Below are 19,036 nucleotides of genomic sequence, written 5' to 3'. Positions count from 1 at the left end.
ACTCGGGCTCCTCGGGCACATCTTCCTCCTCTCCAATGGTTCCGATCAGATCCAGATCTGCGAGCCGCGGCATCCTGCAACCACAGTTTCCGCTCTCTTCACCTCTTGCCACTTCTCTAACCCTGGCTCTGTGCGACACGTGAGAATCTCAACAACGGAACTGGGTGTTACGTTGAAAGTGCTCCGACCGGAAGTAGTCGCCCTTGCGAGATAGGAAGTTTAATCCCTTTACACAACAGCCATGTTGGGTATGGCCTTGCGCATGCGCAACAGCATCTCGGCAGATTCAAGCCCCCACCGGCGTAAAATGTACTCGAGTTGTGTTATATGTGAAATGCTAACATTACTAAATACGTTAGCTTGCCTAGTAGTGAAGTACCTCTGGCCCTTTCCGTCCTTTATGCTAACTATTGTAATTTTATTTATATAGCTTTTACTACTCCTTATAACGATAGGCGCTAGTATGCAAAGATAACAGTGAATCGAGAACCCAAGTGTGTTTGTTTTCTCTGTTTGCAACCTGTCTCCCCTGCTCTCGCTAGCTGGCAGAGTTGTTGCTACTATTCTCAAATAAAAAATACCGGCCCTCTGTTCATATTTTAAAGAGTCTACAAAGACATTACGATTAAATTGAATTTATAGCAGAAAAAGTCTGTATTGATTTTTAACTTGACCTTTCTGTCTTTGTTTACTTGAATTATCAGTAAGGTATAACTTTGGGAATCACTGGGTGTTGAGCGTGGTTGCCAGACTTGAACCTCCTTCAGTTTTCAGACCCCCCCCCCACCCCATCCGTTTGCAAATAGAATGTACATATAAAAATTATTTAGGCACATCATTAAAATGTTTAACTTTTCTACAAGAAATATTGTATATGTACTTTTTTATGCAAAGAAAATGTAAATACTGCATAAATGACTTTTCTACAACACATATTTTATATGTACTTTTTTATGCAAAGAAAATTAAAATAGCGCATAAATAAAAATAAAAACATTGCCATTTACAGTACTATTGCTCAAACTTAAATAATGCGAGACCTATTGCATTGCAAATGCTTGTTTCATCAGTGCCCGGGCCGAATTGTGATCCCAATCCGACCCTGAATATGGCGTTGTGTGGGCCCAGATAGGTAAGGTTTCCTTTTCTCACCATCTCGCCTTCCTGTTTTAAGAGTATGCCTTCTGTAAAAAAAAAACACAGAAGGGAAACGATCTTTAGTAGCCTCGGCCTCAGTCCGGAGGAGACGAGAGGCAGGGTTGGTTTGCAGTAAACATGTTAATCCCTCCCCCACCCCATGCTGGCCTGGGATGCTTCAAAGAGCAGGGGCTGGAGGAGGGGCCCACAGTGTATTAGGCTGGCAGTTGGCGCCTTGCACGTGAGTGAAGTAACGGGCTGGAGGAGGGGCAGTCCAGATTATTTTGTTTGAATATCGGCATGGTGTGCATTGCTCTATCAATACTGTTGCCTCAAGTTACAGGATAGATTACACTACTGCTAGTGCTGCCAAATGCCCACTCCTTTGGAACTGAGGTGCGTCTTTGTTGATTAGAGCCAGGCTGCAGCCCCAGACAGCACGTCGACATTGACTGAATTGACTGTCTCATGGGAGACGGGTCATCTGCATTAGGTATGTGAAAATAGGTAGCAGCTAACACTTTACAGCATTAATGCTGTAAAGTGTAAAAAAACGTGTTGCCATTGTTAAGTTTGGTATGGAGATGTTTCCCAATTGCGTTTCCAGGTTTTGGACATGTAATATCTGCAACCCTTGGTTAGTGCATCTCATCAGCCGCCACGAGAGAGTGCAATCACATTCCTATTTACTAGCGCCTCACAGTAAGTAAAGAGCAATTAGTTTTGAGGTCTGCGCGCTGGTGCAGCTGGAGCGGTAGGCAACAAGAATGAGCTCAACATGTAGTAGAGTAAGGGTGGTAACTTCCAATGATGCAGCAGGTGTATTGGCACCAGGACCCAGGAGTATGAGGCACCTATGATCACAATTAAATAGCTGCTTTTACTACTTAACAGGGAGCTGTGGCAGGGGCAGGAAAGCGTTCTTGTTAGGCTACTGCATAGAGTACACAAAGGCAGATGCAACGCTTAGCAGTCACTTGTAACTGGGACCTTTTGGACACTTTTAAGATACTCTGTCCACTGGTGACCTTACTGTGCTCAATCTAAGGGATAAAACACTAGCCAACGATAGTTATCGTCACTTACTTCACTGAGGTATAAAAACTGTAAATCATGTGCGTTACCACGGCCGATGGTGCAAGGGCAGTATTTAATTTGAGCCAGTGGCTCCGTGTGGGGATTACCAGCCCTTTATTAGTGGGTAGCTGCTCTTATTTTTTTCCTATCAGGTTATTTACCGACCACAAGAGGGGAAAAAACACAGCTTTGAAAGACTAAGGAAGAGAAAGATGACGGAGGAAGAGAAAGACAGGAAAACATTCACAAACAGAGAAAGCAGGGGCCTTTAAGAATGAGATAAAGGGGCAGGGAGTGGCTGATAGTGAATTAAAAAGACATGAGGTGTATTAAAGACCACCAGCCTTGGAGTTTGGCGTGCCGACATTTAATTGCACCAGCCTCTGGAATCTGAACTGAGGTTTGAGCACCGGCACCTTTTTTTTTTAACAAATTAAGCACTGGGTATGCTCACTGCTTAAAACTTGCTAGGCCAGTGCCTAACAGTTGCATTAGCTTTTCTGCATGCTATTACCCTACATGCTTTTAAAAGGTAAGAGAGTTGCAACGATGTTTTAGCAAGGGCTGTCATACAGGGGGACAGAGTATGTGTATTGCTTCAAACTTGCTAGGCCAGTGCCTAACAGTTGCATTAGCCTTGCTGCCTGCTATTATGCTTAATGCTTTTAAAAGGTAAGAGAAATATGTGCATTTGCGTTTTAAATGTCCAATCCTATAGCAACACACTTTCAAAGCCAATAAAGTAACTGTATTCAAAGCCCCATTCTCCTTATTCTTTTTTGCAATCTTTTAGTTTGCTCTTCTGAAATGTTAACATGTATGCATTATAGGCTGTGCATGCTTTTAACACTAATTAAGGGCTAATACTGAAATATTAACTAAAATATTTTTATACTAGACATTGTATTAAATCACGACGAGAAATACTCCATGGGCCCCAAAGTGACGCTGAGTGAAATCTTGTAGATTTCACTTAGCCACTTTTAGGAGGCGTTCCTGCGCTGGAACGCCTCCTTCTGGCGCAGGGCTTTACAACGTGGCGCATCTCCCAGATGCGTCATGTTGTAAACACCCTGCAGCATGGCGCATCTTTTGCGTCGCCACTGCATCACGAAAGTGATGCAACGGTGGCATAAAAGAGGCGCAAGGGGCTTGTAAATCTGCCCCTAAGGATTTTGGGGCCAGCTGTACGACCATTTCATTTAGCGCCTTGCAATTGGCGACACATATCGAGTGGCAAGTTGCGAGTCGCTAAATGAAATGTACAACAGTGTGTTTAACACTGTTTCGGATTCCCAATGGGGTCGCAAATTGCCAGGTTTATTAATATTAATGAGCCTCTCGCAATTTGCGAGCCCATTGGGAATGCCAGCCCTCCTAGGTATGGTGCCTGCTGGGCTCTGCAGGCCACCATGTCTGGGACTGCTTTTAAATAAAGCAGTTTAAAAAAAATGCAGCCCATTTACCATGCATTTAAAAAAAAAAAAAAATGAAAGGTTTTCGTTTCATTTTCTAAGGGCAGGCAGAGGTCCCTGGGACCACTGCCTGCCCTTAAAAAATTAATTTGCATGCATTTGCAAAGGGGGAGGGGTCCCTTGTGGACCCCTTCCCGTTTGCAAATGCATTACCATCTACTTGAAGTAAGTGGTAATTGCGAGTGTTTTGGGACCGCAAAACATTTGTACATGGTTTTAAGACTCGCTATTTGGAAGGGAATGCCCCTTCCAAATAGCAAGTTGCAAAACCTATTTAGCGAGTCGCACACAAATTGCGACACGCGAAATAGGCAATGTACATGGCCCAATACATTTTTGCATGTGAAAGGGGGTTCACGAACCCGTTCACGCATATAAAAACGGATCGTACATCTGGCCCTTAATATTTTATATTGAAGTAATAGCCCCTCTGTCACATGTATTTCATTTGTTATATAGCATCTCTCATACCATTGTAGGATGTCAGAGCACTTTACATCACACACATAGAAACATTGAATCGTACATGTAAATCAGTGTGTATATAAAATGTTTAAAGAGTGCTTGGTCTGGAAAAGCACAAACTCAGCTGGCTAGCACTGACTTTAACATTAAAAATGTATTTCCACCCAAATAAATCTTTTTAGCAGCATCAGGATAATGAATAACTGGGAAAAAACAAAAGTTACTAACTGGTACCATGCAGTTTGCAAGCAGCTCTTTGATGACAGTTTATAGGTCCCTCTGCTACATTACGATTGTAACTTATGAAGTGCACAGTAACAAAAGAATCTGTGACAAAAGCAGTAACCACAAACCTATGCACATAAAATGATGCTTTTTAAAATGCATGTTACACGTTATTTGCAGTGGCACATTAACCCTCTGTACTACATTAGTTAAGTCAAAGCTGCCACTAAACAAAACTCTCCTCGTGCTCCAGCAGGTACATTGATCACTGGCTTTATCTTGACACTTTTATTGCTGCTGGAAAGCTGCTAACTATACAAGAAATTTTTCTGTGCTTTTAAAACGGTTGCCTGCGGACCCCCTGAGAAAGTGTCACGGACCCCTGGGGGTCCGCGGACCACAGTTTGGGTGGGAAACACTGCTCTAGACTAATGTGCGCTGTAGACTAGTGTGCACTGTAAATTAGTATGCGCTGTACACTGGTGCCCGCCACAGAGTGGTATGTGCTGTAAAGTGGTGTGCATTGCAGAGCAGTGGTATGCGTTGTATAATGTTTTGCGTCCCAGAGTAATGTGCATTGTACAGTGGTTTGTGCTGTAGAGTGATAGTATGTGTTGTAAAATGCTATACGCTATAGAGTAGAGGGTGCTGTAGAGTAGTCTGTGCTGTAGAGTGTTATAGAGTGGTGTGGGTTGTATAGTGGTGTACATTGGTAAGTGGTGGGCGTTGTAGATTGGTAGATGCTGTATAATAATGTTCGTTGTACACTGTTATGTGCTTAAAAATGTTGCATGCTGTAAATTGGTGTGCAAAGTAAAATAATATGTGCTGTACACTATTGTACCATGAGCTGTGGTGCATTGTACAGTAATATGTACTGTAAAGTACTGTATGTTATAGAGTGATGTGTATTATAGAGTGATGTATGCTGTACAGTAGAATGTGCTGTGGAGCGGTGTACGTTGTAGAGTAGTGCTTTGTAGATTGATATGTGCGTAAAATGTTGCACACTGTAGAATGTTTTGCACTGTAGTGTTGCATACTGTAGAGCAGTATGTGCTATTGAATTGTATGTACTGCATAGTAGTATGCACTGCAAAACAATGTGTGCTGTAGAAGGGCATGTTTTGTAAACGGGCATGTGCTGTAATTAGGCATGCGCTGTCAAGGGGCATGCACTGCAAAGAAGCATGCGTTGTAGAGGAGCGTGCGCTGTAAAACGACATGTTCTGTAGTACAACATGCATTGTACAATGGTATGCGCTGTAAAAGGCTATATGCTGTAGAAGTTTATGCACTATACAGGGATGTGCTCTGTACAGCATTGTGCGCTGTAAAGGGCTATGTGTTGTAGAGGACTGCATGTTGCAGAGCGATATGCGCTGTAAATTAATATGTGCTTTAGATTGGTATGCATTGTAAAGTGATATGTGCTGTAGATTAATGTGCGTGCTAGAGTGGTGTGCATTGTAAATAGGTGTGTGTTGTAGAGTAGTGTATGTTGTAGAGTAGTGCTCACTGTACAATTAGGTGCGTCGTAGAACAATGTGCGCTTTAAAGTGTGCATTGTAGAGTGCTGTGCGTTGTAGAGTGCTATGCATTCTACAGGTGCGCATTTTGTAGAGTGGTGCGCGTTCTAGAGTGGTGTCCATTGTAGAATGCTGTGCACTGTAGAAAATGTGCGATGTACAATACTATGCGTTGTAGAGTGGTGTGCACTGTACAATGGCGTGTGCTTTAGAGCAATGTACACTGTAAAGAGGCGCGCGCAGTATAGAGGCGCATGCAGTATAAAGATGCATGCAGTACCCAAGTGCACCCTGTAGAAGGGTGCATGCTGCAAAGAAATGCGCCCTGTAGAGACGTCTGTGCTATAGAGGGGTGCCCGCTGAAGTGTGCCATGCTGTACAGGAGTGTGCATTTTACAGTGGTGGTAGAGGCGTCTGTGCTGTAAAGGGCTGCGCGCTGTACAGTGATGCACGCTATAGTGTTACACGCTGTACAGGAATGTGCATTGTACCGGGATGTGCGCTGTAATGGGATGTATGGTGTAGAGAGATGCGCAATGTAGTAAGGTGCCTGCTGTAGAGGAGTAGGTGTTGCAGGCATTGTGCACTGTACAGTAGTACACGCTGTAAAACACCATGCGCTTCAAAAGGCATGCAGTGTAGAAGGGCATGCGCTGTAGAGTAGTGCATGCTGTAGAAGCGCCTAAGCTGTAGAGGTGCACACTGCAAAGGGGTACGTGCTATAATGTTGCGCACTGTACAAGGCTGTGCACTGTAACAGGATGTACGCTGTAGAGGAATAAGTCTTGTAGTAAGGTGCGCATTGTAGAGGGGTGGGCATTGTAGGAAATTTGCACTATAAAGTGGTGCACACTCTCTAGAGGTGCACGCTGCGAGGGCGCATGCTGTAGTAAGATGCGCGCACACTGTAAAGGAATGTGCAATGTAGATTAGTTATAGAACAGTGTATATGTAATAAGTTTTAATAACGTGTAAATGAATTGTACTTTTCTAACAATATGGCATATTAATTTGAGCATTAGTTGGTTTGTAAGACTGTTTGTGATTTAAAAACTGCGTGGTCATAGACTGCAATACAGAATAATAATGAGAATGTGAAGGTTTTTTTGTTTAAGTGAGATTGCAAAAGCACTTAATGAATAGGATGGAATTGCTAATATACCTTTCAGTTGTTTGAGCTTTTATTTTGTGTTTCTTTATGTATTTTGCAGCCGTGAAAGCGTAAACTGCAACACATAAAGAGAATGATAACTTAACATTTTTTGTTCAGAAGAATTGTAGTTATTTTTAAAGGCTATTTAAAACACACCTAATGTTCTAAGTCCTTTTAAAGAAAAATTAATAATGTCTGAGATACATGTACACAGTTTAAAAACGCTTTGTTTGTGCTAAAATGCCTTTTATGTTATAAGAAAGTTTCTACGAATATATAGCATCTAAATGGGCAAATGTTTGAAACAGTTTCGTGTGTCCAAATTGAAGCCAGCTGTCCATGCATGACTGAAAATGAAACTGAATGTGTAAGCACGGCTAAGAACGAAACTAAATGTCTAAGCAAAAACATAATTTGCAACAACAGGGAAGTGCCATCTCGATGTAAATAGCTGTATGCCTTACAATTGTTTAAGCATTTGCCCTTCATTGAAGCTATATGTGCCTTACTTAACAAACGTATTGTTGTTTTAGAAAGCTTTTTTATTGTCTCAAGAATTAGCTTGTAGTATGGTGTATGCTGTATTAGAATGGTATGTGTTGTAGTGGATGTCTGTTGTTGAGTTGTATGTAATAGAGCGATATGTATTGTTAAGGGCAAAGTACATAGTAGTGTAAACTGTAGACTGGTATTGAATGCAAAATGCACATTGTTGTTAAGTGCAGAGAGCAGTTTGCTGCTAAGTGCAGGGCACAGATTGTTTCTGAGTGCAAAGTGCAAATTGTTAATGAGTGCAGGGTGCAGATCGCTATTAAGTGTACAATGTTAAATGCACAGTGCATATTGTTGTTAAGCGCAGACAGCAGATTGTTACTGAATGCAAGGTGCAAATTGCCACTGAACACAAAGTGCAGATTGTTGCTGAGTGCAGAGTGCTACAGCGCAACGCTCCAATCTACAGCGCAGCGCTCCACTCTACAGCGCAGCACTACACAACGCAGCATTCTGCTCTACAGCGCAGCGCTCCACTCTACAGCGCAGCATTCACTCTACAGTGCAGCATTCACTCTACAGTGCAGCGCTCCACTCTACAGCGCTCCACTCTACAGCACAGCGCTCCACTCTACAGCACAGTGCTCCACTCTACAGCGCTCCACTTCACAGTGCAGCGCTCCACTCTACAACGCAGCAGTCCACTCTACAGCGCAGAACTTCCCAGTATAGCACTCCACTCTACAGCACAATGCTCCACTCTACAGAGCAGCGCACCACTCTACAGCGCATCGCTCCACTCTAAAACGCAACACTACACAACGCAGCATTCTGCTGTACAGCGCAGCGCTCCACTCTACAGCGCAGCATTCACTCTACAGTGCAGCATTCACTCTACAGCGCAGCATTCACTCTACAGCGCAATGCTCCACTCTACAGCGCAGCATTACGAAACGCAGCACCCCAGTCTACAGTGTAGCAATTCATAGCCCAGCACTCCACTCTACAGCGCAGCACTATACAATGCAGCACTCCACTCTACAGTACAGTGCTCCACTCTACAGCGAACTGCTCCACTCTACATTGCAGTGCTCCACTCTACATTGCAGTGCTCCATTCTACAGCGCAGTGCTCCATTCTACAGCGCAGTGCTCCATTCTACAGCGCAGTGCTCCATTCTACAGCGCAGTGCTCCACTCTACAGCGCAGCACTACACAACACTCCACTTTACAGCGCAGACATTCCCAATTTAGCACACCACTGTACAGCGCAGCATTCCAGTCCGCTGCACAGCGCGCCACTCTACAGCGCAGCGCACCACAGCGCAGTGCTCCACTCTACAGCGCAGCACTACACAACACAACACTCCACTCTACAGCGCAACACTCCACTCTACAGCGCAACACTCCACTCTACAGCGCAACACTCCACTCTACAGCGCAACACTCCACTCTACAGCGCAACACTCCACTCTACAGCGCAACACTCCACTCTACAGCGCAACACTCCACTCTACAGCGCAACACTCCACTCTACAGCGCAACACTCCACTCTACAGCGCAACACTCCACTCTACAGCGCAACACTCCACTCTACAGCGCAACACTCCACTCTACAGCACAGAACTTCCCAGTATAGCACTCCACTCTACAGCGCAGCTCTCCACTCTACAGCGCAGCGCTCCACTCTACAGCGCAGCGCTCCACTCTACAGCGCAGCGCGCCACTCTACAGCGCAACACTCCCCTCTACAGCGCAGCGCGCCACTCTACAGTGCAACACTCCCCTCTATAGCGCAACACTCCCCTCTACAGCGCAGCGCTCCACTCTACAGCGCAACACTACACAACGCAGCATTCTACTCTACAGCGCAGCGCTCCACTCTACTCTACAGCGCAGCGCTCCACTCTACTCTACAGCGCAGCGCTCCACTCTACTCTACAGCGCAGCGCTCCACTCTACTCTACAGCGCAGCGCTCCACTCTACAGCGCAGCGCTCCACTCTACAGCGCAGCGCTCCACTCTACAGCGCAGCGCTCCACTCTACAGCGCAGCGCTCCACTCTACAGCGCAGCGCTCCACTCTACAATGCACTACTCCACAAAGCACACTAGTCCACTCTACAACACACCACCCCACTATACAGCGCTGCACTCTACAACGCAGCACTCCACTGTACAGCACAAACACTTCCTAACATGCTCATTGTATTGAAAACACACACATTATTATTGTAGTTAAACACAAACACTTTTTTACGGACTAATTATCGAAAACACCCACTTTTCAACACTTGTATTAAAACACGCACATTATATTTAAAAAAAAACCATTAAAAAAAAATGTATGCAGAAGCTGTTTGCACACAGTTGGCAAGGGAAAACTGAAACTGACATGTTCTTCACAAACCAGCCTTTAAAACTGCAACAAAGTAACAAATGTAGAACTGCTCGTGTAAACTGAAACTGACATGCTCTTCACAGTTGATGCGCGCGACCTAATCCAAGTCCAAGATCTGCGTGTTCACATCTCTTGTCTCTTGTCTGTTCCCCTTGAGTCCTTGAAAACTGAAATGATCACAATAAGTCTCGCAGCGACGGATCGCTTTCGCGATCCGGTTCGCAGTGCGAGACCTAATGAATGATTATACTGATTATTGTATTTATTATTGGTGTCGTTTTTGTATTCTTACTGACAGAACGTCTTAAGAAACTACCACATAAAATGCAAGTTTCATCTTAAAGCATTAAAATTGCTTGCCGATTTAAAATGGTTACTTTTTTGACCAGCATTAAGGATATCACTTTTTATTCACTCGTTTAAGAGGGGACAAGAAGGGCTGGTCTGATTGGTACTGGAATCCTTTAGGTAATTGGTTGCTCACTGTGGTTTCATGTTGTGAATTCACGCATCCACAGCCACTTTACGCACTGGTTATGAATGTGGTAAAACATTCTGCTGATTATTGAAAAATACAAACACAAGGAGCCTTTCACATACCGTGAACACTGTCCAACTGATAGGCCAGACGGTGCATTTACATATTGAGCAACGTTATGTGTTGGCACATCTGAAAGATCCTTAAACTTGAAAAGTCCAACTACAGGTATTTTTTTTAATGTCTCGATTAAGAAAATATATAAATGTATAATGTTATGCATGTTTTTGAAGCACTTAAACACTTTACTAATGTCAATAAACCACGTGGAAGGAGTTTAGCACTTATTTATTTGATGCGATTCACGTCGGCTTACTAGAAGTGTTATGAGTGGTCTTCATTCAGGCACAGGTGCGGTCTGTTTTATGTTGTGACATGATTACTGACTATGAATCCTTGTGTGCATTGACATACACATAAACTTTAATCTCTTTTATCAATGGCTATTCATATTGAGCGAAAGAAGGGGCATATTAGCAAGAAACTCGTTAAAATTATCACCGTTTTAGCGACAGGAAACTGCCACTAAAACGTCGATCATTTTAACGAGGTTCTTGCTAATATGCCCCAACGTTATTTGAATTGAAACCGGAACGTATATGCAAATCCATTTACTTTATTGATATTGGAATACTGTGTGTTGTGTTCCCGGTAAAATATACGTGTTTACAGCGACGGGAAAAAAAACAATAAATTTAGCCACGTGGTTTAAACTCCAGTTGTTATGTCAACTCCCATCAGCAGTAGGCGAAGCCTGTGCACTTTAAAAAGAGGGGCACTTCGTCGGATTGCTGTTAGACACCGATGGCTCTCATATTTACATCACTTAAATTAATTAGCTGGATTATATCACGAGGACTGAATTGCGTGTAACACTTTTCTGTGGTTTGCAAAGAAGTTTGTGGCCCTTAACTTCTTTTTTTAACTGTCCTCGTTGACACAATAGACTGTAACAATGTTAAAAAAACTATTACAGCACATAATAATGCCCCAAAACGTCCCAAAATCATACGTTTCATCACAATAACGAACACGCACGCGTTTTTTTAACTTGTCTTTCAAAAGTTGAAATATAGTCATTCGTTTTACATAATACTTGCGTCGGGATTTATCCATGATGTTGAAATCTGCTAGGCAGTTAGTAGCTTTGTCGTAATTCGGGCAATTGTCAATCTCATTCTGAAAGAATTAAAACCGAGTACATCTGTCATTCTTTGTTTATTCGGCAAAGGTAGTCTGTAGACTCCAAAAAGATAAATGTAAAACGTTTACACTACTATTGGAATATTGCATTCTGATAAATGACACCAGGTATCGCTGTTGACCAAGCTAATGAGAAGTTGAAGCCCGTTTTCCAGCACACCACGCCTTATTTGTACAATGAAAAAAAAACACGGAAGAAGTGCTTGCCATTTTAGCAAATTTTTTATCTTGCTCGCTTGGAGCAGCTTCACAGATATCTTTGACATGCAAACTGAAATTTTGGATTTTGAAATGGAGACTGACGGCATATCGAGACGCGTATATTTCAAAGCACGAGTGCTGTTTTGCTTTTTAATGGGGTGGGCTGCAGTTGCTGGACAAATCCGCTATACCATTCCCGAGGAAATGGAAAAGGGGTCGTTCGTTGGAAACCTCGCAAGGGATCTCGGACTCCAAACTGTAAAACTGTCGGAGCGCAGCGTACGGATTGTGTCCAGAGGTAAGACGCAGCACTTCAGCTTCAGTTTGACAAACGGCTATCTCTCCATCAGAGAAAAGATAGACAGAGAGAAGATATGTGCGCGCGCAAGCCAATGCCTGTTAATTTTGGAGCTAATTGCGCAGAATCCTCTCGCACTTTACCAGTTTGAAGTCGAAATTCAGGATATAAATGACAATGCGCCCAGCTTCCAGGAAGAGGCGCTGTTGCTGGAAGTCAGTGAGATCAGCGCCCCAGGAACACATTTTTCACTGCCTAAGGCCAGCGACCAAGACGTGGCTGTGAATTCTATTCAAGACTATCACCTGATGGAGAATGCATATTTTAAAACGGTTGTCCGCAGAACGAGTGATCAAATGGAGGCAAAACTAGTTTTAGAAAGTGCCCTAGACCGTGAAAATGTGTCTGTGCATCACCTGATACTGGTAGCCACAGATGGGGGAGACCCCATCAAGTCAGGAACATTGCAAATCCGAGTGTTTGTTTTAGATGTTAATGACAACCCTCCGGTCTTCAGCGACTCTGTGTACAAAGTGACTGTCGAGGAAGATGTGGCAGAAGGCACCCTGCTGACTACAGATGCAGATCAAGGCATTAATGCCGAGGTCATCTATTTTGTTGGTCTTCTTCCGTTGGGGCTCCCTCAAAAAGTACGAATTGACTCTCAGTCGGGGGATGTTTACCTGACAGGTACACTGGACTTTGAAGACACTGCATTCTATGAAATTAAAATTCACGCAAAAGATAACGGAGGTCTAGTAGGTGAAAGTAAACTTGTGATAGAGGTTATTGATAGAAATGATAACTCTCCCACAATTACCATCACATCTCTCTCCACACCCATTTCAGAAGATTCGGAGCCTGGCACGGTGATCGCTATCTTGAATGTGCATGACAGGGATTCCCAGGAAAATGGCAGAGTGACTTGTTTTATCTTGGGACATTTCCCATTTCAATTGGAATATTCTTTTAGTAATTACTACAGTTTAGTGACAGTACAGCCATTAGACAGAGAAGAGGCCTTTGAGTACAACATATCGATTGTGGCTGAAGACCATGGAACACCTGCCCTGACAACAAGTGAAACGATCAGGCTACTTATTTCAGACATAAATGACAATGCACCTGTCTTTGATAGCCCGTCCTTTACAGCCTATGTCAAGGAAAACAACCCAAAAGCAGCCTCAATTTTCTCAGTGAAGGCCAGAGACAGTGATTGGGACCAGAATGCTAGAATCACATACTCTTTATCGAACAGTTTTAAAGAGGATGCTCCTCTTTCATCATACCTTTCTGTCAACTCGGGCACTGGAGTCATCTATGCCCTCCGGTCATTTGATTATGAACAATTCAAAGAGTTGAACGTCCAGGTGAAAGCACATGATGAAGGCTCCCCACCACTCAGCAGTAATGCCACTCTGACTATTGTTGTTGTGGATGAAAACGACAACTGTCCTCAAATCTTATTTCCTTCACCTTCAATGGATGAGTCCACTGGGGTGGAGTTTGCACCTCGTTCCTCTGACTCAGGTTACCTTGTAACTAAAGTAGTGGCTTTTGATGCTGACTCTGGCTCTAATTCGTGGCTCTCCTATCAGATACTAAGGAGCACAGACCCCGGCATCTTCACTGTTGGGCTTCACAACGGGGAAATAAGAACAGCTCGTGCCTTCCTTGAGAAAGATGCCCTGAGGCAGATTTTGGTAGTTTCAGTAAAAGACAATGGTCAGCCTTCTATGTCTTCCAGTGTAACTCTCACTATCTTATTATCTGACAGCATCCCTGAAATCTTGTCAGATCTAAGCAGCCATCCGAACTCTGTGGAGCCTGAATCAAGCCCCACTTTGTATTTGGTGATTGCCATTGTGTTTATTTCTTGCTTATTTCTTATATTTTTGATAGTCTTGATGGCTATCCAAATACTCAAATGGAAAAAATCAAGGCATTTTACTTCAAAAAACATAAATGGTTGTGCCCTTCCTGCAACCCAGTTTGTGGGTACTGATGGTGCCAGAGCTTTCCTGAGAACCTACTCACACGAAGTGAGTTTAACAAATGGTTATGCAACGAAGCACCACCTTAATAGCAACACAGGCACTCTTATTAACAGCCTTACCCCACAGGATTGGGATCTTATTGTCTTGCAAGATGGACAAGTCGCTGATGAAGCAGTTAGCAGTGTGGTGAGTTATTTTTATTATTATTGGAAATCTTTGATTCTATCTTCATGTCTATGCATAGTTTCACACAGATCAACATAATTAGTTATATGTTTAGTTATTTTGTTTTATGCACAATTGCATCAAAAGCTATTTGGTTCACATTTCCTTAAATGTTGCTTTTAGTATCTTTAGTATGTAGGGTTATTACGAAAGCACCAAACTATGTATGTTTAGGATTACTGCACATTTGGTTTTTCCTTTTTGACCTCTGATGTTTTGTGGAGTTCATTATTACATTTACATTCATTTTCGTAATAATTGTATAATGGATCATCCATTTTGGAGCCAACATTCCACTAAAGTTTCATCTCAGGATGCTTAAGTCTATTATGAAACATGTAACTTAAACGTAGTTGGTGTTCTCTATAAAAGTTATTAGATCAGGTTGTTTAGTTGTGACTTTGCTTCATTGTTTGATGCTGTTTGACGGGGGATAACCATGCACTAGCTTCAACGTTCTCATTCTGGAGAGTTGAATATATGGTTTCAATTTTGTTAAAGCTTTTCTGTCAAATTGTGTAATGCAATGAAGTTGAAAATAATGTCAGAGATAACATTGAAATTATGGTGGTTAGAAAGATACAAATCATAAATCAGGCAACATATTGAAATTCACAACGTTTGGGTTGTCTCCTAAGACTAGAACAGATGTACACATGCCTACATGCTCACACAGATTTCAAGGACTACACATGTAAATCATATATTTCAATTCACACATTTAATTCTATATAGAAAAATATCCACTGTCAGTAATTTGACAATGTATGGTTATATTTAAAGCGCACATACATGTTTAATGTAATTGTTTGATCCTAATCCTTTTTGACCACATTTCCTTACAAACATAATATCAAAACTAAGATACAAAATCCTGATTCTAAAGACTCCTTGGCCCTTCTGGACTCACTATCTGCATGTGATCTCGTGCAACTGGTCAAACATCCTACTCATCAGGCGGGTCACATACTGGACGCGTTTTTTTCTAATGACGATAGGCTCAAAATAGACGATCCCATCCTACTGGCTTGGTCCGACCACTTTGCCGTTCCTTTGGAGCTTCGGGTCGCCTCGATGCCAGCAAAGACTGGTGTCCCTAGTCAAACCAAATCTAGGAGGAACCTTAGGAAAATCACGAGCGCCTCGTTGGCCCCACTGATGCAAAATCACAAAGCGGATCTTTTTGAGGATGTCAATCTACCTGCTTCTGAATTTGCTTAATTTGTAAAATATGAAGTGCAGGTGCTCAAATGTTTGTCAGAGGCCACACCTACTTTTTACTGGCTCCACCCACTCCCTCCACTGGCTCCACCCACTTACTATTTCAGCTCCACCCACATCGTCAACTGCCACTGCTAAAAGTCAGATGCAATATATACCTGATCTGAATTACTGCAAGGGAGCCTTCTCATAGTAAAGTTTTGATAGGAGGTTACTGTGAACATTTTTATAAAGATTAAATCAAAAGTGCATTTAAAGCACAATTTTGGAATAAATTATCTAAAATCACTAATGCATTGAAAACAATTTAGATTATGTAGAAGCACATCTGACTTTATTCATTGCATTGTAAATTGGTGAGCACTTGCATTAACCCAACCACACACACTGTGTGAAATGAAAGTTACAAAACTACTTTCGGTATATTTGCCCTTTTCTGAAATTATGAGATGGGCATCCCATTAACGTGTCAAAGTACAGAGAAAATACCGCAGCTTGCAAACCCATATGGGAAAAAAAACCCTGATTGAGCTACACCTACAGTAGGTTGAAAGTGAATTTGGCTAGGCCTAGGAATTTGGAGGAATCCCAATCAATCAGTCAACCAATATTGCTTTGAAGTTCGAATTAAATTCATAGAGGACACTGAGAGGGTCATGGCTGACCTACTCCTGTCAGTTTTTTTCACATCATCTCTTTAATACATATTACATTATGCTACTACTACCATGCGGTGATGTGACCTGCTGCGACCGGCCTCACGCCACCACCACACTGCACATTATGCAATATTCCTGCCCTTTGCAAAAGATTACTTCGCTCACGGCCGGCTTTACAACTGGTGGCGGCGTGGCGTCCTGTGCGACAATGTTGGCGCCCCCAATGACAACCCCTCACACGCATTCCCTCAGTACAACCCTTTAACACTGCCATTCAAGTCTCTATAACATAATCACTGTCTCTCAGATTAATTTAGTTTTATAGCGCCTTTCATACCAGTGTAAGGTGTCAGAGCACTTTGCATCATACACACATTGCATAGATACAAATCCTACGTGTGTAAATCAGTATATAGGGAATGTTACATTAGACAGAACTACAAGGTATAGGAATCCTATATCATCCATAATTGTCATTGTGCAATATAGTTTAAGAGTTCTAAGTCTGGAAAAGCACAAATTCAGAATTTAAAACATAACAGCATTGTTAGGGGTTCTCTGCAATAAGAATTGATTTCTACCCAAATGAACCCTTTTTTGCAAGATTAGGATAATGAAAGATTGGGCAAAAAAACATATAGCTGTAATATATAACTTGCAGTTTGCATGCAGGTCTTTGATTACTCTCAGACTAGTTAACCCCTTCCCTGCTCATGACGAGCTCAGCTCGTCATGCAGTACACTGGTCGTGTGCTCATGAACCATGGGATTTAACAATTTCCAGCACAGGTCAGGAATCTGCTCAGCAGTCATGTGGTTAATAGCTTGCTGTTCTATGATAGGATTTTAACTTACAAACTGCAAGTAACAAAAGGATCTCTCTGATAGAAGCAGTAACACACTGACCTACTTTACATTTTTATGCACTTTTTGATCTGCATGGTAAACGTTTAATGCAACAGGTATATTAACCATCTGTACTACCTTACAAGCAGTCACAACTTCCCCTATACAAAACTCCTGTCTCTCTCCAGGAAGATGATTAATCACCAGAGTTATCTTGACATTTTAATTTATGCCTAAATATTACTGAGGCCAGGAAGGAACTCGGCAGCACTGCAGCGGGTGCTTTTAAAACCAGAATATACTGGCAAACTGACGCCCCCACAGTGTAACATGAAAGAATGAAACAGAGCCGAGTTACTATGTCAATGCACGCAGTATAATGGTGACTGGACCCTGCAGTGCTCAGCCTGCTGACACCTTCACTGTCCTCTCAGTCTGTGTGTCAGCCATGGAAGAAAGGGTCAAACTTAAAGCCCCTCCTCCTTAAAAAAACAGCAAGAGTGTCAAACCTGTCCTCCCTCCCAGGCAAGGCTAACTGAAAAGGACTTGAAAGGGTCGTACACAGGAGCCCCGTCGTGTCCTTTGAACTGTGAGGCCGCCGCCTACCTGCATTGTCGACCCCAGGGCCACGGCACACACACTGACTCACACACTGCACAATAGTTATTGCTGTGAACTTCTCGTGATGTGTAGAGCTATATATGGTGAACAGGTGAAGGAAGGTTAAATAACACCGCGCATATGCTGATGTGATGACATAAGTGTAGCTGACAGTAACACGGAGTGTGCACCTCTCAGGCCTCCACTGCCATTCGGGCTGGTCATTTTATCTCTTGGCCTGACTGAGGTGCTTTCTTTGCACTTGAGTATAAAGTAAAATGCCGCCCGTGTACATTTCCGGTGGGGGGGAGATATGCTCCGTGTTTTGTACTCTTGATGCTAGAGCAGTGTCTAGAGCGAGAGTCTGAATCCGGGGTGTTCAGCAGCGCCCCTCGGTAGTAAGGGCTGAGGGAGCACGGGTTTTATGAGGACTATCCTCACTTCCATGCCAGGATGAAGGCGCACAGGTGCTGTCGGTATGCTAATGCACAAAGGGGACCCCTCTGCCAGGCTCCAGAGATTCCAGACAAAAGCGGGTGGCAGTGCCTTCATCCTACAGGGGGTTATTTAAACTCCAATACGCAAACCACAGGCAGACGTCTGTTTCAGAACAAAACTTATTTGTATAGCGCGTAGAGGCCACTAGAGCCTCATCGAAGCACTCGCTCCGAGCCTTTCAAGGCATGCAAGTTAATGCTAGTGTGGATGGGACGACAGGAGCTATGCCAGTTCTAGGAATAAACTACTACTGTAAATACCCCTATGTGGGACTGGAGGCAGTACTGGTAAGAGGGCAGGGCGGCCCTGTCAGGATAGGCCATTAGTGTGCATGGAGTGATGGAGGTAATTGTCACAATGTTTTTTTTTTTATTATCAAGGGAGTCCGTGTAGCTGAGGGCTGTCGTGTTAGAATCTGCATGCAGTGCACCCACGCAGGAGGTCACAGTCCCCTGTTGCTTGCCTGGGCCCCATAGACGCAGGTAGCAGCGTGCAGTGCTCTGCCTGAGTGGGCACTGGCAGGCCAGGATCGACGCAGTGTGGCCACGTGACACGTAGACTTTCTGAGGACAGTGAGGAGCCATGATACATAAGATCCTAAAGTGTGCATTCATTCTGTGTTAATTCCCCCACACGCATCCCGCAACATCAAGCTAAGGGCAGGCCACGCCATCATCACATCATTCAACATTTATGAGTCAAATCGAATATCCGAGTCTTAGACCTGACTCGCTGTCTCACTCGGGACACTGCTCTGTCACTGACTGTTAGGCGAAGGCTGCTGCGAGCCTGCGCAG

The 19,036-nt window shown here is 43.3% G+C and overlaps 1 pseudogene; it reads left to right on the top strand.

The window, feature by feature from the left end:
* The first annotated feature begins 229 nt into the window (after positions 1–229).
* Positions 230–19,036, top strand: part of LOC147702770 (protocadherin gamma-A3 pseudogene) — a 35,218-nt pseudogene continuing 16,411 nt past the window's right edge.

Source organism: Lissotriton vulgaris, chromosome 7 (assembly GCF_964263255.1).
Source record: "Lissotriton vulgaris chromosome 7, aLisVul1.2, whole genome shotgun sequence".
In the NCBI taxonomy this organism is placed as follows: domain Eukaryota; kingdom Metazoa; phylum Chordata; class Amphibia; order Caudata; family Salamandridae; genus Lissotriton; species Lissotriton vulgaris.
This window is presented reverse-complemented; position numbering and strand designations above follow the sequence as displayed.